Source organism: Macaca mulatta, chromosome 3 (assembly GCF_049350105.2).
Source record: "Macaca mulatta isolate MMU2019108-1 chromosome 3, T2T-MMU8v2.0, whole genome shotgun sequence".
Lineage (NCBI taxonomy): Eukaryota > Metazoa > Chordata > Mammalia > Primates > Cercopithecidae > Macaca > Macaca mulatta.
Genome location: NC_133408.1, coordinates 19095134 through 19121812, shown reverse-complemented (window position 1 = coordinate 19121812; position 26679 = coordinate 19095134).

Genomic DNA, 26679 nt, shown 5'->3' with positions numbered 1-26679 from the left:
TAGTCCTGCACAATCTTCTGGCAAAGAAAGGCAAATAATAAACAAAAAAGTAAATACAGATATCATATAAAGATGAGTGCAATTCAGAAAAAAAACTGCATGGTTTTATAAAGGTATCTGGGTGGCTAGCTTAGGTTAGGTTGTCAAAATGCTTCACCAGAGAGGTAGGAAGAAGGAATCAGGCAGCCTGTGAAGATTAAGTTGAGGGCTATTCCAGGAAAGGTCAACAGCCAGAGTAAAGGACTTAGGAAGAGTATGACGCAACTGGCACATCCAAGGAACCCAGGGAATGTTTAGTCTAGCTAAGGGTTTTCAGTGGATGAGGGGAAGAGAGGAACCAGGGAAGTCAGAGTGGCCAGATCACATAGGGCTTGGTAAGCCAGAGTAGCCTAAGTGTTAGTCCACATGAAATTGGGCAGCATTGGAGTACTGTAAACGGGCCACTAAAATAATCTGATTTGTGGTTTTCAAAGATCCCTCTGACTACTGGGTGAAGAATAGACAGCTAGGGGATAAAAGCCAAAAGAGGAGACACATCAGGAGGTTATTGTGTTCACGTTTAGAGGAGAAACAAGGACTACTTAAGCAAAAGAAGTAGAGCTACAGAGGAGGAGGGGAAGATATATCTTTGGGGTATGCTTAACAGAACCTGCCACCAGATTAGATGTGTGGGAAAGGTAAGTATCAAGGGTAACCCTTGGATTATTGTTGGGTACAAGTGACTGCTTGGGTGCCAATTAACAAGATCAAAAAGCAGAAAGTCGGGGGGCAAAGAGAGGACAAATGGGTGGAGAGAAGATGCTAGATACTCAATTGGATGAATATATCTTGAAAAGTTTTGAGGAGATTCAGAAACAGCAATTTAGAACAAATTTTAAACCACAGAATGGAATGAGAACTCTGAGGGAGAGTGTACAAAACTGGGAGAGAAGAAAACCCAGCATTCCCTCTGGGGCATGTCAACCTTTCAAGATCACACAAAAAAGGAATAGGAAACTGTGAAAGAGAAAAAGAATAGACAAGTAAAGCAGAAGGAAACCCAGAAAAGTGTAGAATCAGGCAAGCCAGGAGAGGAAGATGTTTCAACGAAGGGACCATTCTGTTCAGTGCTGAGATAATAAAGTATCTATAATAATTTGAAAGGTGAGTCCATTGAATTTGAAAGCATAGAAGTTATGAGTGACCTTCATAAGAAAAATCTTTGTGAAAGGATGAGAACTGGAGGCCAAATAAGATTTTGTGGCCGGGCGCGGTGGCTCAAGCCTGTAATCCCAGCACTTTGGGAGGCCGAGACGGGTGGATCACGAGATCAGGAGATCGAGACCATCCTGGCTAACACGGTGAAACCCCGTCTCTACTAAAAAAATACAAAAACAAACTAGCCGGGTGAGGTGGGGGGTGCCTGTAGTCCCAGCTACTCGGGAGGCTGAGGCAGGAGAATGGCGTGAACCCGGGAGGCGGAGCTTGCAGTGAGCTGAGATCCGGCCACCACACTCCAGCCTGGGTGACAGAGCGAGACTCCGTCTCAAAAAAAAAAAAAAAAAAAAAAAAAAGACTTTGTATCATTTTCCTATACAGCAACATAGCCTAGGCATGCTCCATATATTAAATGTTAGCCAAGGAATGACTTAAAATACTGTATTTATTTTCTTTATACAATTATGTTTCAATGTTTTTCATGCATAATTTTGTTTAATCAAAAATGTTTATATTCTACTTTAAATCTTTTTCTTTTCCTTATGTTTTCTACCTTTCATTCAACATCAGCTCTCCTCCACCACAAGGTAGCCCACATTGCAACGCAGTAGTGATCTTCAATATCTTTTCTGTGCCTAGTCTCATTTATGTACATAGATGCATACCTTTATACAGATATATAAGGCTTAGATTTTTGTCCATATATTGTTTTACCTAAATGGAATCATACCATAAATACTTTCTGAGTCTTGCTTTCCACTCACCTATATCTCACAGAAACCCTGAGTCAATTAGCATAGCTTAAATCCACTCTTTTTTAACGGTTGGGTTATATTCTAGATGTGAGTTTGCTATAATTAAACATTCCTCTATAGACTAGCATTTACTTTGTTTTCAATCAAACATATGATGATTAGTGGTGCCAAAATACATCAAAACTTTATGAGTATTATAATTCTCTTTATTTGAATGTTTATGTCTTTACCACATTTCTATTTTAATTTAAAAAATACCTGTGAACATTTACACATAAATCTTTCACATATCTCTAATTCTTTTCTTAGGATAGATGCTTAGATATAAAGGCAAATGGCTTGGGCATAAAAAGTATTTGAAGAAATCTTGACAAATGATGCTAAATATCTTTCTAGGAAAGTAGAAATTTGTATTCTTACAGAAGATAAGAGTGTTAAGATCCCTGTTCCATGCCATCAGAACTCATCTGAGCATTATCTGAAGCAACTATGCCATCACTGAGGGAAGATGCCTCATAACTCTAACAGAGGTCTGACTTAAGTGCCAAGGCTGATCTAAACAAAGCAGTCAGGAACACACTGGCTAGGATTCTCCTGACCTCTTCTTTGTTGCCATAGTTACCTTTATCAATAAATGACCAAAGATGTAACCGAGGCATTGTTGTCATAGTTAACTGGATGGCAACAAACTGTTGTTGAATAAATTAGTGTCCCAATTAAGAGTCTTTCCTATTTTTCAGCACCTTTCCAATCTGTGACAGGCATTTCCTTTCAAAACACTGACAGAGTAAAATAATATGAACTTCATTAGAAATGAGAATCCTTGGCGTCAGTTTAAAATCTTGACACCCAGGAGAATGAAAATTGTAATTTCTATTAATTATCCCATGAGGTTTTGCTAAAAAAGCGTCTGTTTTCTAGCCCTGCACCTTGTATCCTAACCAAAATATAATTGTCTATGATTAAAGCCTGGTTGTCTGCCTTCCTGAATCTTGGGCATCGGAAGTCAGTTTTCTGCTGCTAATCTCCTTTTGGGACAGCTCTCTAGAAGAACTCTAGAAAAGTTTGTATTGCAGAGTCTTGCATGGAGTTAACTGGCAGACATTAAGAACACAAGATAAACTCTGTTGAGTCAGGCACTTTTGACTTTCAGAAAATTTTTCAATCTTTCCCCTGAAAATTAGGAGCTCTGGAAGGTTTTCTTTCCTATGGAAAATAGTAAAATGCTTAAAAGAAACAGAACACATTTAACACAATTCCTTATTTGAATCAGATTTATTTAATAATCACAATCTAATTTTAGATAGTTTCTGTTTTCCAGAAAATGCAAGTTAGAGATCATTAGAGCAATTAGTACAAGATAAACTTTAGAATATTGCATTTGGCCAGACCAGATGTAAAATCATTAGGGAATAAACATAACCATGTTTCATAGAAGCCCAATATTCAGCCATTAGATGAGTTTTAGATCTGATGACATAATGACAGGCCTCATTTAAAAAGACTAATAACTTAGTGAAAACCATGTGTATTTCTACAACACTATTTGCATTTTACTAATTTAATCTCACCCATTAACTGAGGGTGCTGACATTTTAGCCAGTGTGAGCATGAGAAACAGATGACTCATGTATGATCTAAATGCACCACATCAAGATCACTAGTTGAGTTGTATTCAGAAGGGCTGAAATAATGTGTTATTGTCCAAAACACCATAGTCATATAAAAACAGGCAGTATAGCAGATACTTGAAAAAATATTTTTTGGATGAATAAGGGAAAATGTTAATATTTTACAGGCTATAAGTTGCTTTCATCCCCATTTCTTCAGCATCTGTTGTTACTAGGCAATGAACTAGTTTTTGAGATGCTAAGATAGATAAGATAGAGTATCTCTTTTTAGAAGCTAGCTTAATTCTAAACCCTGTAATCCAGGAATCATGAGTATTATTAAGCCATTTGTACAAGAGCTGAAAAGCAGTTAAATATGATCAAATGAACTGTCCAAGTCATGGAGTGCTAAGTGGGAACATTAGGTCCAATATTCAGGCTTTGAAACTCAGTCCAGTGTGCTTTATACTATCTTTCTCTAACCATCTTCCAAATTACTGTTTCTTTTTATGACAATATCATCAATGATCATATTTAAAATAAGACATTGAAAGATTCAAATGCATTCAATGCCTCAGTTATTTGCATTTTGGTATAATGACAGACTGTGATGAATAATTTTTTTAACAGTACAGACACATTTACTTTGCATCTCCCATTGCTTTTGGCACAGCTGTTAGTTGCTCAATAAACATATAGTAAACAAGATTATATAGACGGTTTATTGTAAGTGTCTTGTAAACGTGCCAGATGGCATATTTAAAAGAGCAAACTATCCCCATGATCCAATTACAATTGTACAATTACAATTACAATTAAGATTGACTTCCACCATAAAACTCAAATGTGTCCTTTTGTAATGCTGAGTACCATTCAAAACAAGTAGGTTATTATCATGTTCAAAATATATATAAAAATAACTGCATGACATTTTCAGTTTTGCTGTATGAATAAATTCTGGAGATCTAATGTACAGCATGGTTACTATACCTGTATTACATATTTGAAATTTGCTAAGAGATTAGATCTTAAATGTTCTCACCAAAAAAATGTAACTATATAAGGTGATAGATATGTTAATAAGCTTGATTGTGACAATCATTTCACAATGCATATATACAAAATATTTCACCTTAAATATATACAATTTTTATTTGTTAATTATCCCACAATAAAGCTGGGAGAAATTCTAACACAAACAAAAAAAAAATAACTGTACATTGAGAGTTTAGATCATTCTGGTAAATCATCACAGGTTTACAAACTCAGAGCAAAAGGGAAATTCAACACTAACAAAAAAGAAAGTTGATATTCCACAGGCAGGAATTCTTACTTAAAATGTAAAATATAACGAATACTTTGTTTTTCAAGAGGATCAACTCCCCGTTGCACTGAAGCTGGGATCCCATGCCACACAAAGAGGCATAGAAGGGACCAGCATAAACCATGGAAGGTAGAAAATAATCCAATATCATTTTCCATTAAGTAAATTACATCATTGTCTATCTTGTAGATAGTCACAAATAAGATGTAAAATGAAGAAAAAAAAAATTAACGTTTTTATTTTGAGGGCATTCTCAGAGAATAAGACGCTATTCCCTGAAATTAAATGATTTTCTAACCTGGCACTAACCATTCCGAGGCCAAGTGTTATTACTTCCTAGCGTTTCTGATGGAAGTTTTACCAACTTAATTCAATGTTTCTATGGACAGTGTTTAGTTAACACGAGTTATCCTTTTATTGATGACTTGACAATGTTGTTATGAAAATCAACTTATAGTTTTTCTTTATATTCAATCAGCCCTTCTCCTCTTTTGTATTCAGCTCTTTCTTCTGGTTTTTCTTTCTGGAAATTATTTCTTTGGAAACCCTTTTCTATTTTTACTTTTCTGTTTCTTATCTGCTACTGATCAAAAAAATAAAACTAAGACTCTTATAATTGTGAGTTAGGTAAAAGTAGATATACATTAAAAGCATGTTTCAATAACTCTTTTATAAAATTAAACAAATGGTTTAATCACATGAGAAATTGTGCCGTTTTTTGAGATGTGGAAGACTGAAGAGAAGCAAATTTGGAGAGGAAAACAATTAATTATTATTTGTTACTGGATACTTTTGTCCATTCAATATCCAAGTGGATAAACTGACTAGTATGTTGAGCAAATCAATCTTGGATTTCACCATTGAGATGTATGCTGGAGATGTAGTTGGGGGAGCTACCAGAATATTGATGGTCTATAAAGCAATGGGACCAGGTGAGATTATTAGGGAGTGATCGTAGATATGGAGGAAAAAAAGTAGATCACTGAGGCTTGGACCACTTCAACATTGAATAATCAGGAAGAGGAATGGAATTCACAAATGAAACTGAAAGAACAACCCTTGAGATAGAAGAACAACCAAGAGGATGGGCTTTAAAAGCTAAGTGAAGGAAATGTTTCAAAACAAGTGTTTGATCAACTGTGGAGTAAGATCAAGATTGAAAATTGACTATTGGATTTGACAACATGGAGGTTATCAGGTCTTACTCAGGACAATTTGGGTAGAAGTTTGGAGAAAAAAAACAAACAACCAAACTAATGTAGGCTTCAGAGAAAGGGAGAAAAAGAAACAGAGTTGGTGAGAACATATAACCCCTGTCAAGACTTTTTTTCAAAAAAAAAATAAATAGCTGAGAAATGTGCCCAATAACTGGACAGGAAAGTAGGACCAAGAAAGGACTTTTTTTTAAAACATGGAAGATTCCAGAATGTTGTATATTGAAGAAAATGCTCAGAAGGGAGGAAATATTGATGATACAGGAAAAAGAAAATATTATTTTATATGAGGAGTGAAGAAATGAAGACGTTGAGGATGACCTGTAAGTTTTTGGCTTGTGTACCTGAATGAATAGTGAAAATATTTACCAAACTAGAAAATAGTGGAAAATTACAAGTTTACAAGAAAGTTCATGTTGTAACATAGGTTAAGTTGCAGGAGTTTGAGTTATCTAAAAGATACAAGTAGACACAATGGATCCTAGAAGAGAAATTAGATCTAAAGAAACTTTAAGACAACTGGACATGGTAATAACTTAAGCCAAGGGTGAAGGCAAGATCTCCAAGGTCCTCTTAATTTTTTGTGGTTAAAGGATCTCCTATATCCATGAACTTATCACCCTAATTTGGGAAATAAAGAAACCATATTTTAAGGGCCTGTTTTATATGTTTTGTACAGGATATTACTATGTGTGATGAATGTTTTAAATACTGTGAGGTTGTAAAGTTAATGTTATTTTATAGATGAAGGAACAGAAATTTAGAGAAACCATGTGACGTTCAAAATGGTAGAGATGGAATTGAATCTAGGCTTATCACAACCCAATGCCTGTTCTGTCTTTCAGCTACATGAGTTGGGATTTTTTATGATCCCCTCTGACCATTATAGTTACTTCTTAATAGGTTTTCTGATTTTCTAGCACCTTATCCTCCATTCCTAAGCTTTTCTGTGGATAAGAATCACTTCCAGAACATTGCCTTCCCCAGATAAACCAATAGTACACACAGTCTGCACATTCAATAAGCATCCACAAGTGATTCTGATGTGCTAATTTAACAAATAAGATGACCCATTAAGCCATATAAAGGCCTTCCTTCCACTAGGGAATTGAGGAGGCAAATTGAATATTGAAAAGGAGCTTTAAAAATGTCATCTGCTTCACCGTAAGATTTCACACAGCACTCAACTGTATAGACACAAATGTATTAAGAAAAAATGCTTGTTTGCTGTAAACTAAAATGAAAGTCATAACAAAATTTCCTAGTACATTTTCTCCCAAGCTTTATTATTGCAAATAAACAACTAACTCAAGTAAAATTATTAGAGATTGTATCTTCCAAATCTTTCTTATCACAATCCCATTCAAGACCAAGAGGTATAAACTGAATCAGAAAAAGATGTAGGTATACAATAAATTATTGTTAACCATACTCACCCTATTCTGCTACCAAATACTAGATGTTATTCATTCTATTAATACACATCTGTAGTTTTGTACCCATTAACCATGTTCACTTTATCACCCTCTACCCATTACCATTCCTGGCCTTTGGTAACCGTTATTCTGTTCTCTGTCTCCATAAGTTCAATTTCTTTTTCAGCTTCAAGAAATGATAAATGCTTAAGGTGATGGACACCCCTGTTACCCATTCTGATTGTTACACATTGTATGTCTGTATCAAAACATCACTTGTACTCCATAAATATATACAACTATTACCTACCCACAGCAATTAAAAATATATTTTAAAATTACAGGAAGAAAAACAGTATGGCAGTAGAACTATAACAGCCAGATGTATCAATGACAAAGAATAAAACATCTGAAAACAAACAAAATAGTAATGTGGGCATAGTGAAGACAAAACCAATAACTGAAAGTAAGTAGTTACAATCAAAATAGAAATACACAGCTGGCAAATTAGTTTTGCAGAAGAGTTTAAGTTTTCCTATTTCCTTGGCAACTGAAGAAGGTTGTGATGTTAACTGCTTAGACATCTGCATCCTTAGAACCATCTCCTCCTTTAGAAACTAGAATAAATACCAAAATAATACGATGGGCCAGAATATACTACTCCTTAACAAAACCAAGTGAAAGTAATGAAATAAAGCTTTTAATATGTGAATTATCTTGGGTTTAATGCTTGAGAGGGATTAATTATTTTTTGTTTTCCTTGTTTTCTTTAGAGAAAAGTGAAAGTCCATGTAATGGCAGGAATGTCCTGAGGTTGCTACATTCCAGGTGTTTTGGGCCCTTGAGCTAGTCATTACAAACTATCCCTATACTCTTAGGAGATTTTTATTATTCTTTTTAGGTTGAAGTTGGCACTTAATTATGGACACAGTTGGCTCAGAGCCTGTAGAACACTGGCATGAATACCAAGGAATAGCCAAAGGCAAGCCAGATTTCAATCACAGAACTCCTATTTCCCACATTAGAATACATTTAAACTGACAAAGGACAAAAGTCAATGATATAAAGTCAAAACTAAAAATCCAAAGGATTTTGTACACAATTCAACATTAATTGTAGAAATTTCAATTTTTTTTTCTAGGTTTGTTTGTGAGTCTCTAAAAACAGATGTTTATATCTTAGTAGTCACAGTACTCAGTCTGCCATCTGGCCAGTGGGTACCTGATCTAATTTAAAAGTTCAGGGATTTTTTTCCCCCAAATATCAAGATTTGTTGTGATAATGTCAGAATTATTCATACTTTGTTAGGTACAGAGGTACAGGTACAGGAAGCCACATATAAGAATCACTCAATTATTTAGTGAATTTCATTTTTTGTTGTTGTATGTGATATAAGACAAAACTTATGTGAAAGAAAAGATAATCCCAACCCCTTTGCTGGTGAGTGGATCAGGAATAGACATGGAACACAATTGTGGCCAATGCTACTGAGGGGGTTTTTAGAATGAAGTTTCTTCACATATTGTATTAGTTTGTTAGAACTGCCATTACAAACTACGACAGACTGGGTGGCTTAAATGAGAGACATTTATTTTCTCATAGTTCTGGAGGCTAGAAGTCCAAGATCAATGTTGATTTCTTCTAAGGTCTTTCTCCTTAGTCTTTTCTCTTTGTCTATCTGTCCTCTTCTTTGAAGGACACTGGTCATATTGAATGAGAACCTACCCCAGTGACCTTATTTGACTGTAATTACCTGTTTAAAGGCAGTATCCCCAAATTAGGTCACATTCTGAGGTACACGGGGTTAGAACTGATGAATTTGGAGGGGACATGATTCAGCCTGTAACATGTTTAAAAAAACACACACAGAAAAAAAATCTTAATCGTTTAAACATTGTCACTGCTGGGTGTGGTATCTAACAGGCAATGAATGTCCCTGTAGATGACAGAACAGTGGACAGAATCTAGAACCTTTCTGACATCATGAGACTGGGGCATCCTTGACTTAGGACTTCCTATTATGCATGATAGTTACTGTTCTTATCTTTAAGCAGTTGAGGTGTTTTTTTTCTCTCTCTCTTCTGCTACAGTATCTAATTTGTATAAGTAAATACTTTTATTTTCATTGCCATTTCACAAATGCAGAAACCTTGTCAGGAAAGCTGGAATTCTGATCGTGGAATCTAGCTTCTGCCTGAATGACCATAAATAATAGGTCTGTGGCATCATAATGTTCTCTCCAATACTTAGCCTTTCATTTCAGTTTTATAAAGGCCTCCTACAGAAAAATGTAAAAGCACAGACCTTAGAATATTACTAGCTGGATATTCCAGAAATCTAGATGCAAGAAACTGTCCGAAGAAGTAAAAGTATGCCATGAAAGTATTTTGATGAACAAGAAAGTGTCTCCACTAAGATAAGGTTAAGAAATAGTAAGAATGGCTACAATATAAATACACAAAAGTCAATGGATAACGAAAAAGTGGTATGTATACACTACGGAGTACTCTACAGACATCAAAAAGAATGAAATCATGTCTTTTGTGGGATCAAGGATGGAGCTGGAGGCCATTATCCTTGGCAAACTAACGCAGAACCAGAAAACCAAATACCTCCTAATATGGTTTGGCTTCATGTCCTCACCCAAATCTCATCTTGTACCTCCCATAATTCCCACATGTTGTAGAAGGGACCCAGTGGGAGATGACTGAGTCATGGGAGTGGATATTTCCCATGCTTTTCTCATAGATAATGGGTCTCACAAGATCTGACGGTTTTAAAATTGGAAGTCTCTCTGCACAAGCTCTCTTTTTGCCTGCTGCCATCCACATAAGACATGACTTGCTCTCCTTGCCTTCTGCCATGATTGTGAGGTGTCCCTAGCCATGTGGAATTGTAAGTCCACTTAAACCTCTTTCTTTTGTAAATTTCGAGTATTCGCGTGTAACTCTCGAGTATGTCTTTATCAGCAGTGTGAAAACAGACTAATACACTGCACGTTCTCACTTAGAAGTAGAAGCCAAATGATGAGAACTCACGGACACAAAGACAGGCACAATGGATACTCAGCCCTACTTGAGGGTGGAGGATGGGAGGAAGCAGAGGAGCAGAAAAAAGAAATATTGGGTACTAGGCTTAGTATCTGGGTGATAAAATGATCTGTACAACAAACCTCCATGACACGAGTTTACCTATGTAATGAACCTGCACATGACCCCAAAACCTAAAATAAAAGTTAAAAGTCATTAAACTAGTTAAATGAGATTATTGTTAACAACCGAATACACAAATTGTTCTCTCTCTACTAATCTCTGTAGATAGTTTGAGCTCAGTCCTTAATTCTCTTTGGCAAGAATCGTAAATTTACCTTTAGCTACGGATTTCATTGTTCAATTGGTTTTAATTACAGGGTTTTCCATTACTCATCATTTTCCTTATTTCAAATTAAGCCTCTCTTTTACTTCTTCCCTTAAGAGGAAATGAGCGCTTGTCTTTTCTCAAACCTTCCTTTACATATTTGTATCACATGCCTTTTGTTGCCTTTCTGGAATAAACCCACTGCTCTTTCATGTCCACAGATGCCTCATCATCCCAGCATAAATTATTCCAATATTTCATGTATTTTCTTTAAGTTTTAAAAAATAGCCTGCCTATCTTTCTTCTTCTGAGATGGAATAATATAAAGAAACATAGTCTATTTCTTGTGCTTCAAAGAACACATTCCCACTTATTTGGGCCACTTTCTAGTGTTTTTATTGTGTGTGGGAAAATCCTTCAGGTTAATTCCTCAGTTTTACTCAGAACTGGAATGCCTGGCAGTGTGTTATCACCAGTTCCCAACCAGCATCAGGAAGGACAGCACCTAACCCAGCTGTAACTGATAAATAACTCCTGGCTTAGCAGAAACTCTGAGCTTGTGCATGATGGTTAAGCAATGTGATAAAGGAACCAGCTCTAGTGGAGAAACTCTGAGCTCCAGATGACTCACTGAGGTCAGAGTCCCTCTGCCTTACTTTCTAGTGATATATGTTTTGCTCTATTTTATAATTTACTTTCGTCCTATTTGGCTTTAGAGGTACATTTTTCTTCAGTGACTTTTACTTTGCAGCTGATTACGGCATAAGTACTGCTGTCTATGGCTTTTTTGGCCCCAATTAATGGCCTCCCTTTGCCATGTGACTTTGCAGCTCTTTCCACCAAGACATGAAGCCTGTCCTCCAAGTCTTTAATATAGAGCTGGCTTTGTACCTTTGTACCAATAGCATCTGGTGAAGGTGGCAGCTAACCACTTCTGAGGGTAGGCCTTAAAAGCCCTTGCACATTTTCACTGTCTCAGAATGCCACCTTTGCTAGGAAAACAAGCCCTAGATAGCTTTCTGGAAGATGAGAGACCACATGGAACAGAGACCAACGATCTCTGCTGAAGACAACTTCAACCAGATCCCAGCTGACCCACCGACTGACAAGTCCAAGAGTGAGCTTAACCAAGATCAGCTGAGGTTGGCCCAGATCAGCAGAACCACCAACCCAGTCCTAAGTTCACGGACAAACATAAATTTTCATTGTCACATACCAATGCAAAGGAAATGGCTGCGTTTTACTCAGTAGTAGGCTGAGGTGGCTGCCCGGTGCAGCATGATTCAGCAGGTTTGGAAAGCAGGCGCACAACTCCGCTTACGTGACCATGCCACATGAGGCGCGTTAGGTGATCACCCATCTGAGCTCTTGCTTGGCTCAGAGCCACTATTGTCTGTAAAGGTATAATTACCCTACTAAGACTGTACATACAGCTTGAGGTTTACACCTTCAGCTGACACCTAGGCTCACTTGCGCCCAGAGAGAGAGTAAAAGCCATGTCAAAACTGTAAACGATTTCTCGAGTATTTTTCCAGCTGCCTGCCATTGGTCTATCCACTCCCCTCGGTCCTCAGTTTGGGCTGGAACCTGACACTTGGCATGAAAATTGGCATCATGAACAGGATCCCGAGGTAGGTGAGTCTTTGGTCCCCACTGATTCTGGGTTGGCCCTGATGGCCACAACATGGGTAGTGGGTACCAGACTGCGGCTGTGCAGCAAGGATGGGCTGTAGTAGAGACTGGGCAGTGGTAGGTGGGGTCCCTCGCGAGCATGGAGAAGGCGCCGAAGCCACTGGAAGCACACAGCACTGAGAAGGAAGGAGCCTTTGCTGCAGAATTGGATGAGCATTTTTGACTGCGCTCGGAGTCCGCACCCAGTCCCTGAGGGATGCCGCAGAGGTAAGGGCTTTCCAGGCATAGGCGAGGCACCTGGAGGCCTGGCTACACAGCTCAGAAAAAGAATTAGAAGCTGCCATTAATGGGGACCTCCAGGCACCCCCTGCAAGCCTGGCTACAGAGCTTGAAAAAGGAATTAAAGGCTGCTGTGAATGCAGGCCTGGAGGCCACTTGTGTGGCTGAGCGGTCCACGCAGTAAAGAAGGGGAAGACGCCCCTCTCTCAGCACCCCCACCACGGGAGAATAGGGGACCCCCAACGAGTAACACACTCAAAGATGTGGATAGATTTGATTTTGGTCAGGACTGACAGAGAGAAAACTGATAAGCAGCCCAATGAAGTACTCTTAACTTTGTGAAGATGGCTGTCTCTGGAGCAGTAATTCCAGAAAATGCTCAAAAGGAAGAAGGGGAGAAGGACATTGCTGCATGACCCGGTCCCGCCCGGGATGTTCCAGTTCAAAGACTACATGCTGCAGCCAGGCAGGGATGTAAAACCTTTTCTATTTATGAGGGAACTGGCTGAGGGGCCCAGCTTGAGGGGACACTGGGCAACCAGAGGCCACAAGTGAAACTGAAAATCCACTGGTCCCTGCACCCAGGTAAGTTTCCAGGCAAGGCCACAGAGACAGCTATGAAGTGTCTGTGGTCAATGAAAGTGAAGCCTGTATCTCTGCACCTTGGCATCAGCCACTTGGGCCCCTGGTTATGCACTGTGTATGTCTCTCCCATACCTGTATACATTCTGGGGTTGGACATTTTACATGGCTTGACAGCTGTCTCATCTATCACACATTGGATGGACTGCTTGACAACAGAATCGGGACAGTACCACTATGGGGTGGACTTGGCTAATACATTTTCTTTTTTTTTTTTTTTTACAGAGAGCCAGGAACAATGTGAGAAAGTGACCATATGTCATGGTCTTGCTAATGATATTATTCCTGGTCTTTTTAATGATATTATGCTAACCTCTAATTCTCTTGCAGATTTAGAAGCAGCAGTGCCCCTCTTCCCTGAGATTGCGATGGTGCAGCTGAGACCACCTTCCTGGCAGCCAAGTGGGCTATTTGGCAGCAATAAGCCCTGTGGATAGTTGACCAGGGGCTCCCATTTGAGCTGGATGTGCATGTGACCACAGATGGTTTCAGGTGGGGCCTGTGGCAGTGCACAGAGTGCTTGAGAACACCAGTAGGCTCTTGATCCCAACTCTGAAAGGGAGCTGAGCTCTGGCATTCCTTGATAGAGAAGCAGTTACTAACTGCATGTGCTGCCCTTCAGGCTCATGAGAGCTTGGCAGGATGGGCTACAATCTTCATGCAGATGATTTACCCAATAGCAGGATGGGTACATTCATGGATAATGGCCCCCTGGACTGGGATGGGGGAGACATCAACTTTGGCAAAGTGGAGTGCCTACTTGGAGCAGTACAGTACGCTGAGTACAAGTCCCTTAGAGGTCTTGGGAGCTGTAGTCCTATGTAAGATAAGGCCATGGGGCCTGAGGCACCCCTAGACCCCAAGCCTTTATCATTTAAAGAAGGGTATCCCTCCATTCTCAATGGGGCATGGTACACAAATGGGCCTAGCTGAGGTGCTTGGACCACTGTTGAAATCCAACCCAGTACTGACACGATATGGTTTGAAACCGGGTGTGGGCAAAGGAGCCAATGGGCTGTATTTAGAGCAGTATGGATGGTGATCACCAAGGAAGTGACACCTAATAGAAATCTGCACTAATAGCTGGGAAGTTTATTGAGGCTTAACCTTATGGTTAACTACCTGGAAGTTACAAAATTAGCTAGTTGTTCACTGGCCCATGTAGGCCAAGCCACGTGACAAGATCTATAGGAGGAAGGATGACCTTCTCCAACCAGGTATAGGGCTGAACAGTAACCTATTGTTGCCTGTCCTGATGCCCCTGAAGTAAGAGGAACAGAAAACCTGGCTGTCGCTGTGGACCCTCCAAGCCCCCAACTGCCTGTGGTTGGCCATCATAGCTCCCTGGGAGAAGGGCCTACAACATGACTTGCCTGTCACTCCTTGGCTGTTCAATGCATGGCCCCCACTGTTGACTGTTCATAGGGAAACAGCCAGAGGAAGAACTGTCCTCCGGGAGACATATGTACTATCTGTGTTGCCTATTATGAGCTCCCCTGTGACTTTGGCACAGATACAGGACCCAAAGGAACCATGGGGAGCTGAGAAGGTGTGGTATCATCACCCAGGGCAGAAGCCCATGGTGGCTGAATTGTTATCCAGGGATGGAAAGTTAGCCTGTTACTGTTGTTGTGGGTTATGGATTCAGGGCTCTGTCCTTTGGGCACATGTCCACTCGCAGAGGACGCCCTCAGCCTATGAAGTGGAGTGTAAGGGAAATGGCTGCATGTTAGTCTGGAGTAGGCTGAGGCAGCCTCCCAGCACAGCATGACTAAGTAGGTTTGGAGTGCAGGTGCACAACTCCACATGTTATGTAACCACACCATATGAGGCACATTAGGTGATCACTCACATGAGCTTGTACTTAGCTCAAAGTCACTATTATCTGTAAAAGGTATAATTACCCTGGTAACGCTGTACACATGGCTTGCAGGTCATGCCCAGGCTTGCGCCCAGGCTTGCAGCTTGCACCCATGGCTCACGTCCAGGTTTGCTCGTGCTCAGAGAGAGTAAAAGCCATGTCAAAACTGTCTATGATTCCTCGAGTATTTTTCCAGCTCCCTGCAACTTGTCCACCCACTGTCCTCAGTCCCCAGCTTGGGCTGGAACCTGACATTTAGGATGACAACCATTATGGTCTTGTAGTTGTTAATTAGACAGCATTATTATAGCATAAAAAACTGGCACAAGCCCATTTCTAATAATTATTGTATTTTCCTAATCATGACATATGATTTTTTTTAGATTATCTTGTTTTCTGTTCATGATTGCTTGACATTTTATCTTTAATTTTATTAAAAGCTGTGACATTCTTTACCATCCTCAGGAGAGGAGTTTGGTATTTTGATTTCCATAGCAATATGCCTAGCAGCCAACCAGGCTCAAGTGAGTGTCTAAATAAGACTACTTACTGGATAATTGTCAGGTTTCACAGATGCACCTCATTTACTCCACCCACTCTGTTTTTCCTAACCTTATCAGGTTTCATTCTGTCACAGTCCTAATCCATGAAATCAATGTAAATACTGTCTACCCTTTGACCGCATTTGATTAGTAGAAAACATATGCTATCACCAAGCCAAGCTTTGATCTAAGGGATGTTTCTTAACTAAAGCAATGAGAATAATCACTATTCCAGGAACAGCAACAGTTGTTGAACAAACAAGATTTACCTGGGGATTTGAAGCGAGGGCAAATTTTTCCTCTCAATTTTTTTTTCAAATCAATAAATAAATAGAAGGGCAAAAGGAAACAGGAACTAAAAGTATAGACTCCTGTAATACCTAGTTATTATTTTTTTATAATTTTGAAAGTCTTATTCACAAGATAAACAGCCACCTCTATTTTTGAAATTTTTTATGCAGGAAAAAAACTCAAGGTGCTAGACTGTCCTGCTTTGACAATTAAAGAGGGTGGAAAATCCCTCTGTCATTTAAGATGGATGCAGGTTAACTGCCTGAAAGAGTGGCATATAAAAGGCCAGTTTATTTGGCTAAGGTGTGCAGGTCATTTGGATAGTAGCACAATTAAGCAAAGGTGAGCTGGGGGAGTGTGAAGGAAATTCAAGGAATCTTCATTTCTGACAACTTGGTGAAGGATATCTGACCTAATACCATAGCGTATAGGTGATAGATTTCCATGAAATTGGAGTTAGTGTGGGAAGAACATAAAATGTGTATGGCCAGAAGACAGACTCCAAAAGCAAAGAACTAGGTGCAGGAGGGATGATGGGAAAACAAAAATGAAGACAAAGAGAAAGAAGTCAAGAGATTTCAAAATGCAAAGACAAAACAGGGGTAAGGAAAGGAAAGAGAAGATCACACAGTCTATAGACCATTACCAAGTGAAACTATCCAAAGCCATGAGAGACAGGCATAAGCATATACCTGAGTTTAAGGAGTACCGGTAAAAGACTCAGTCAATGTCATCCCATTTTCTGAAAGCAGGAAAAAAAAAAAAGAATAAGCCACTGAAAATTAGATTTTCTTAACAAATGGTTGAGGATAAATACTGCATAGGTACATGAGATATATACTAAAATTAAAATGTAAAAAAGTGTTTAGCCATTTAGGGAAGAAGCCTTTTTTTTTTTTTTTTTTTTTTTTTTGAGGAGTACATCAGTTTAGTAAACTCTAAGCTCTTCTGTTTGCTGATAGTCCTCTGGGCTATGGAAATACTCTGGCTGTGGGACTATTGCAGCTATGAGAATAGTACAAGATGAAGCTTCCTGTTATCGAGCTTCACAGGTAATCTGTGTCCTCTGACATTCCTGACTGTTGCTCACTACACAAGAGGCAAGAAGGGCTGTGAATCTCCTCACCACAGCGTGTGTCTATTGCTATTTCATAGTCCCCTGTTCCATCTGATAAAGATGGAACATGATCTATCTTGCTCACTCTCAATTTTTGTTTTTGCCTTAAAAACTGGACCATGAGTTAGAGGCATGAATAGAAACCATCTCTCAACTCCAGGAGGCTTTGCAAATTACAGACTACAAAGTACTTGACATAGAGTTTCTAAATACAGTTAATCAAAGTTATAAAACCTAAGAAATAAACTCAAGATTTGAAAATCTGTTTGAAAAGTGTATAGCTATAGTCCTATCCCATGACAAGAGTTCATTTACTTCATCTCTCTCCTTTTCCACCAGAAAAAAAAAAACTATTTACATGTAGAGGTTTCAGAAACTTTATTACAAAACTGTCATAAAAGGACATCATATTTCATGCATATGGGATCATGCTTAGATCCAACACAAAACTAAGACAATAATTTTGAGAAAATTTATAATTAGATTTTATTAAATTCAAGTTGCTGAGTGTTGTTCTTTTCTTACATTGTGCATAAATGGCTTGAGATCAGAGTTTGCATTATTTTTCATTTTGTGAAAATTATCTTGTTATATTGGTAATTTCATTAAAAAATCTTTTTTATTCACAGTATTTCTCTAATCTCTTTAAAAATATATTATTTCTTTTTATAAGAACCTATCTGTGATTGTGGGAGTTAAAAACTTTAAGTTTCTAAGAAATGCCCTTGTTTGTTCAGAGCCTTTCTGTTTCTTAGAGAGAAATTGGCTTCTATATAATAAAGAGAAAACTAAAATTTTACTCCAATATTGTTTCCTATTTGGTTCAGACAAACCACCAACTGGATAGACAACATACTTGCAGGAACAGACACTAAATCATCTCATCTACAATAATGAAATGATGTCTGATATGGTTTGGCTATGTCCCCACCCAAATCTCATCTTGAATTCCCACATGTTGCAGGAGGGACCGGGTGGGAGATAATTGAATCATGGGGGCAGGTCTTTCCCGTGCTGTTCTCACGATAGTGAGTAAGTCTCATGAGATCTGATGATTATGTAAGGGTGAGTTTCCCTGCACAAGCTCTCTTCTTTTGTCTGCTGCCACATGAGATGTGCCTTTCACCTTCTGCCATGATTGTGAGGTATCCCCAGTCACATGGAACTTTAAGTCCATGAAACCTTTTATCTTCCCAGTCTCAGGCATGTCTTTATCACCAGCATGAAAATAGACTAATACAATGTCTTAGAACCTGATATGGTTTGACTCTGTCCCCACCTAAATCTCATCTTGAATTGTAGCTCCCAGAATTCCCATGTGTCATGGGAAGGATGCTGTGGGAGGCAACTGAATCAAGGGGTTGGGTCTTTCCCATACTGTTCTCATGATAGTGAATCAGTCTCAGGAGATCTGATAGTTTTATAAATGAGAGATCCCCTACACAAGCTCTCTTGCCTGCTGCCATGTAAGAGGTGACTTCGCTCCTCATTTGCATTGATTGTGAGGCCTCCCTAGCCATGTGGAACTGTGAGCCAATGAAACCTCTTTCCTTTATAAACTCCCCAGTCTTGGGTATGTCTTTATCAGCAGTGTGAGAACAGACTAATACAGAATCTTATTATATTTAAAATTTGCTTTAGAATATGCTAAAAAGATATGTATGTGATGGGCTACCAAACATTATCTGTACAATGATTTATTTATCCCTTTGCAGCAAAAGTTTAAGCACCAGAAAATTAAAAACATTGAAGCACAGCAATCAAGTAAAACAATATCAGGCAATTCAGGTTTCTGTGGGGTCCTCCACAAAGCCAAAAAACTTTCATCAGTGCTGTGGTCTGAGGACAGACATGTTTCGCTAAATACCTTTGTGGTTAATACGATTTTTAAATAACATTCTCCAAAATTATTTCTCCAGAATCAGGTAATATAAATAAAAGAGGCAAAGGCTGGGTTGCAAGTTGATCACTACATCATTCATTTCACCATTGTTACACAAATATTTCTTGACCTCATTTATTTCATAGAATGTACATGTGAATTTTTGTAAGATGTAGGTTACATTTCACTGATCTATTAAACAAGTAAATATTCATATTTGAATGTATGATTGTGCTAAGAAGGGAAAAAACTGGATAATTTCCTAAATTCAGAAGAAAGTAAAACTAATATTAAAAGAAAAATATTTAAAACTAACATTAAAAGATATTTATCTGAATTGTTACAAATGGATTAAAAATTACATAATAAATAGCATGCCTTATATTTCAATTTGGCTGTATTTAAAAACAGAAGTCAAAATAACTTTCAAATTTTTAAATTAAAAAAATATACCTGGAATATTCTTGAGAGTGGTATACTTCTCTAAATGCCTTGGTAATTCTGGTTGGTGTTACAAAGAGATAAGAAAAAAAATCTAAACAAACTCCACTCAGATTTTACAGTAAAGCCTGAATGTATGGCTGTCTGTTTATTGAGATAGGTGGGTGATAGATTGGTGATAGGTAGCTATATAGATAAAGAGGATATATCATCTTAAAATGTGATAAATACCATGAATTTAATCCCTATAAACCAATAAATTATACAATATATGTCTTCAAAATAGAAATTTAACCTTATCTGACCCACTTATGAGCAAAATTTTTTAGAGTCCTCCATTGAGTTGCTACATCTCCATACTTCTCTTGTAGCTGCTAAAGTAAAGTGTTTTAATTCCCGTTTTTCAACAGGGAATAATTAATCTGAGATCCTTGGGGCTATTCCACTCAGCCCTCTAAACATACCTGTGGCACATAAAATGGCCGTGACTAAAGATCAAGACCATGGGCTCCTTCCTCTTGTTTCTCTCTTAACCTAGAGGAGTAAAGACACACCTACTCATGCCATATTTGACCCTTCGCTAGCTCACTCTCCTGAGCGGAGCTGTCATTGGTCAGATTAAAAGAGCCAGGATGATCAATGGACCTGATTTTATTGGGAGGGGAGAGGTGCAAAGAAGGGAGTTGCTGTTCCCTAAAAGGAGGAACCCCTCAGACTTCACATTTTCCTCTTAAGTCCCACAGAACACCAGTAACTTTACCCACAACCTTAGTGGGAGGAGGCCCAGCTATTCTTCTTATTCTGTACCTCTCTTCCACATACTTCCACATTAGAAAATATTCCTAGTATTTCTGGGCAGGCTGAGACTTTCCTCTTGGGCTCCTAGCTATCCACACAATAGAACATACTGGCAATACCTTACTCACAGTTTATAATGTCATTCACAAAAAACCCACCATGCTATTATTGCATACGTTTCTTACAAGAGCTAACTAATATTTTTACTTCTACTTGGTTAGACTATTTTACCTGCATCTACATTGTAATATTTTAAATATCTTAAGTTATATTTGATTACTTTTTATCACAGCACCTATGTAACTCAGAATAGCTGTTGGAAATATGAAGTATGGTTTGGTTCTTAATCCCCCAAACTCACCCCACCTTCTCTTCAGGTTCTGAATCAAAGAGTGCCGTTTGGACCGTAAGGCCTGTGCCAGGCTTCCACCCCATCTACTTCTTAATGTTAAATAGCTCAGCTGCAGAGCAGAGTGAACTTGACATACCCGTAGCCTCTGAGAAAGTGAGAATAGTACAAAGAGGTCAAGCAAGGTCACCAGGCTGACACCAAAAGAGCCTTTTTTTTTTCTAGATAAAAATCACAACCATAGGTTGCCAAATTAATATTTTTTAAAAGATTAAAATTTTTAGTTGCTTATTAAGACAGCATAGATGGTGAACTAATTATTTAGATTATTTTGCCAAATCACAGCTAGTTACAGATGAAGAAACAGCTCTGTTTTTAGATAAACTTCACCCTCAGAGTGGTAAAATATTTATACGAGCATGATACAGAATATCATGAGTCATTTTACTTTTATAAAGGAAAATGCCAACTCATTTCCCATGTCAGCAACTTTTTCTGAAGGTTAGGATTGTCTCTAACAAATTACAAAAACTAATTAATAAGCCAGGCTCAGACAGAGAAAGACCATAGTATCTCACTTATGTGGAATATTTAAAAAGTAGAATTCGCACAAACAGAGAGTAAAGTGGTGGTTGCCAGAGGCTGGGGGTTAGAGGAGCTGGGAAAGTGTTGGTCAAAGCACATGGAATTTCAGTTAGACGGGAAACATACATTCAAAAAATCTGTTGTACATCATGGGGATTACAGTTAATAACAATACATCATATATGTAAAAATTCTTGAAAGTAGATTTTAAGTGTTCTCACCACAACAAAATAAGTATGTGAGATAATGCATGTGCGAAATATCTTTACTGAGCCCTTCCATTATGTATATATATGTCAAAAAATCATGTTGTATGCCATCAATATATATTATTTTACTTGTCAGTTTGAAAAATCATTTTTAAAAGCTAACTATTCAGGACACTTTTTTTAAAATAATTATATTGGGAGATCACCATGCCACCTTTTAGAAGCAGTTTAAATCTCAGTGGAAAACAAAATTACTTATTAGATATATCCTTGTAGCACATCATGTTTGCATACAACTTAGATTAACATCATTGCTCAGGCTGTCTAAATAAATGACACATAGAAAAAGGATAAAGTTAGGATATAGAAATATACAGAAAAGCACAGGCCTGTGGGGAGGCGGGGTCAGGCATTGAAGGTTTGCGACTAATTTTTATGAATACAAAAATTTGGACAGAAACAAATTTATTTTTCTTTCTTAAATATCAAGAGAAAAGGAGTATCTGTTTATGTTATTTTTCTCTCAAAACATATTTCTTACATTCTGTAATAGTTTTGGTATGAGAGTCATCTTACATAATTAAAATAAATTGAAATCTTTTTTAAAAAATAGGAGCAAAGAGAGAAATGGGCAGTCACTTCTTAGATGAAATCTTGGTTTATTTTGGATTATTATTTTTCCAGATAAATTATTAATAAAATATCCAATATGGAAAATAAAGATAAATCAGATCAATAAATCAAGATGCATCAAGATTCCACCAGTACTAGACTCTGTGTGGGTGTAGCGCACTGGAAAGGTGGAATTATGGAACATTTTTTAAAAGCAACTGCCCACATGTAATTATTACAATTTAATTCACTGGAAAAGAGATAAGCATGAGAAAAGTGATGCATAGTGTGAGATAAAGGAGATGAGGAATCTCAAGAATGTCACCAGAGAAAGATTTTGCTTTTTAAATATTAAACATGGAAAAATTCATTCTTAGATTGCCCCACTTAGATGGTCGTATTAGTTTCCTATTGCTGTAGGTACCAACCACTGCAAACTTGGTGACTTAAAACAATAGACATTTATTATGTTGTAGTTATAGAAGTCAGAAGTCCAAAATGGGTTTCACTGGACTAAAACCAAGATGTCAGTAGATCTGGTTCCTTTCAAAGGCTCTAAGGGAGAATTTGTTCCCATTCTTTTCCCAGGTTCTAAAAGTTACCTGTATTCCTTAAATGGTTCATTTGACCTTCATTCCTTGAAGATCCTCCATCTTCCAGTAGCATAGCATCTTCCAGTCTCTTTCAGACTCTGACCCTCCTGCCTCTCTCTTATAACAACCTTATGATTGCACTGGGCTCACGTGAATAATCCAAGATAATCTTCCATCTCAAGATCCTTAATCACATCTGCAAAATCCCTTTTGCCATGCAAGGTAACATATTTACAAGTGCAGGGGATTAGCTCATGGACACCTTTGGGAGGGAGGGGCATTAATTTACTATTACAATTGTGGACTGGCATTTTGCTTTGGTTAAAATACTCTCCCAATTTGGAAGCTATTGAGCATGTTGATGCTAAAATTAACATTCCAACCTCTAGGCAAAATGCCTCTCAACTGCATAGAAAGGGCTCACATGGATGAAATATTTTATTTTGGACACTTGGTTGCAGTCTAAATGAAATTAAGTTGAAAGTGGTAGCCACTCTATGACTGAGAAGTGATTAAATGAGTGAGATAAGACAAACACAGAAGAATCCTGTACACACAAAAATAGATTCAGCCACAGCAAGCCCTGCTGGCATGGTGAAAAGACAATCTATACATAGATTAAATGTAAAATGAAAATTCACACAGAAGTAGTAGCTACCATGTGTACTTGACCTCTCACGTGAAAGAGAAGAATTAATATAAATCATACAAGACATTTAAAAGTGGATTCAGTCAAAACTTACATGACTTTAGGAAATTATTTTGTAATGTGAATGAGTGATATCCCAAAGTATGTTCTGATCCCAGTGTCCAGGAATTGTGAATTCTGTTTGAATACGGATATCCACGGCATATATCCAAGCAGATGGAAACTCTCTGGAAGAAATATAACTAGACATATCTGTCCTCCTTATCGTAGCAAAGAACTTCTGCTCTAAACAAAAACCCTGATAATTCCTTTCAAATGTCTTCCTTAGACATGATCAGTCTATAGAAACAATGAATTAATTGTAAGATCTGCATGCAAGGAGAGGAATATTTTATTCTAAACTTGGCTAAGCCACTTGGGTAGAGGTAGGTCACTGTCTTCATTACCTATTGCTACATAACAAATTGCCCCCAAAACTTAAGTGGCTTAAATCGACACACATTTTTTATCTCACAGTTTCTATGGGTTAAGAATATGGAAGCAACCTAGCTAGGTAGCCTGTAATGACTCTGCAATCAAGATGTCAGCTAGAGCAGCAGGAGTCATGTCAAGATTCAAGTGACAAAGCATCCACTTCTGAGTTCACTCACATTGTTATTGGGAGAACTCAGAAGATTTTCTTCTGAGCTCTTTCCTGGGCTTATCAACATGATTGTTCATGACATGGACACTGACTTTCTCCAAAGAGAATCATGCAAGAGATGGCAAAAGCACATTCAGGATGGAAGCCATGGGTTTTTTTATAACTTAATCTTGGAAGTGACACCCATCACTGCTACCACATTCTACAGTTTATTCTTGAACAACATGAGTTTGAACTGCATGGATCCACTTACACATGGATTTTCTACTGCCTCTATCACCCATGAGACAAGAAGACCAACCCTTCCTTTTCATTCTCCTCCTCAGCCTACTCACTGTGAAGATGATGAGGATGAAGACCTTTATGATGCTCCATTTCCACTTAATAAATAGTAAATATCTGTTCTCTTCCTCGTGATTTTCTTAGCATTTTCTTTTCTATTAACTTACTTTATTGTAAGAATACAGTATAATACATATGACATACAACAGGTGCAAACCGACTGTTTATGTTATCAATAAGGTTTCCACTCAACAGTAGGCTATAGTAGTTAACTGTTGGAGAAGTCAAAAATTATAGAAAGATTTTTTGACTGTGCAGGGGATCAGCACCTCTAACTCCCATGTTGTTCAAGGGTCAACTCTATTTATTAGTAATGAGGTAACATATAAGTCCATTTCCTTGCTGCTAATAAAGACATACCCAAGACTGGGTAGTTTATAAAGAAAAAGAAGTTTAATGGACTCACAGTTCTGTCTGGCTGGGCAGGCCTCACAATCACGGCAGAAGGCAAAAGGCACATCTTACATGGTGGCAGGGAAGGGAGAATGAGAACCTAGTGAAAGGGCAAATCCCTTGTAAAATCATCAGATCTTGTGAGGTTTATTTAATACCACAAGAACAGTATGGGAGAAACACCCCCATGATTCAATTATCTCCAACTGGGTCCCTCCCATGACACGTGGGAATTATGGGAGCTGCAATTCAAGATGAGATTTGGGCAGGGACACAGCCAAACCATATCAGGTAATATATCCTAGCCCATATTCAACAAGTAGGAATTCTACAAAGTCACAAACACCAGGAGGTAGGAAATATCACAGACCACCTTAGAGGCTGCCTGCTGTAGTCACCTGGGAAAACTCTCCTCCTAAATTAACTTTCCTAAGGAAGTAATGGTGCTTATACTTCAGTATTGGATCATTTTAAAGCTAATTTCTTAAAGACTAATGTGTATGTCTATCAAAGATAAACAAAGCCAGACACTACAGTGGTAAAGACAAATTTGTAATCAGTAATATACTATTGCTGTACAGAAGCATGTCCAGTGTAGACTGAACTCAACTTTGATTTGTGCAGAGGTAACTGAGCATTTTAAAGGGAGAATGGGAAGGTTGACAAGGGGTCTAGCAGCCTATCAGTAGAGTCAGAAGTGAAAAATTACTGACACTCGGTCCGTAAATGTCAATTAAACCAGCTGTATCTGTTGGCTGCAAATTGTCCAAGTTAACATTCTCTCCTTTCACAGAGACTGGGAGTCAGTCGGAGGCCCTTTCCTTCCTGATTGTTAGATATTAAAGGAATGGCTTTCAAGTGCTTGAAAAACACACTTCTGTGTTGTAAGAGATACACATACATCTCAAAGGGATGGAAGAAAGATTCACAATCATGAACAGTGTTTAGAAAATGCTTGAAAAGAGTTGTCAGAGCTCTATAATCAGGTGTTGGCTATGACAAACAGTCAATTCTTTTGGCAGCCTTGAACTTTCTCAGGCAGGCTCTGTAAGGGGACTGGGATCATCCTAGAGATGCAACCTTGAAATGTTAGAAACTATGCTAGTGTTTGTTTCAGCCTTTTTTTTTTTTTTGAGACAGAGTCTCGCTCTGTCGCCCAGGCTGGAGTGCAGTGGTGTGATCTCAGCTCACTGCAAGCTCCGCCTCCCGGGTTCATGCCATTCTCCTGCCTCAGCCTCCCAAGTAGCTGGGACTACAGGCGCCCACCACCACGCCCAGCTAATTTTTTGTATTTTTAGTAGAGACAGGGTTTCACCATGTTAGCCAGGATGATCTCTATCTCCTGACCTCGTGATCCACCCGCCTCGGCCTCCCAAAGTGCTGGGATTACAGGCGTGAGCCACCGCGCCCGGCTGTTTCGGCCTTTTAATGTGGGATGATGAGACAGACAAAATCATCTGTGCTGAGAGTTTTTATAGCCAAGAGGAAGGCCCAATGGAGACTACCTAGAGTTTGGTAAAGGAAGAATCTTCATCATGTCCTTATTATGACACTTTAAGCCCATTCATTCTCTATTGGACCTCAGTTACCAAGTGCATTAATGTGCAAGTTCAGTGGTACCTGAGTCAGTGCTGGTAAAGATAGGCATCCGTTCATGCTATTCAGTTCTCCACTTGTGACTGGAATCCCTCAGCTAATTTATCACCTTCTTCCTTGCTCGTGGCTTGGCTGATTATAGGCCTCATCAACTGTTGGTCCCCCAAAATGTAGAATCAATTTGTCTACCAACTTGGCTAGATGTCGAAGCCAGCTAGCTACACTGACTATTCTCAGGACCAGGGAGAACCCAAAGCTCAGCCCCTCCAGGACAGCCAGCCAGGCCCCGGCAAACCAGCCAGAAATTTCTGAAAATTTCCAGAGCTGGATAGCTATGCTTGACATCTGTGT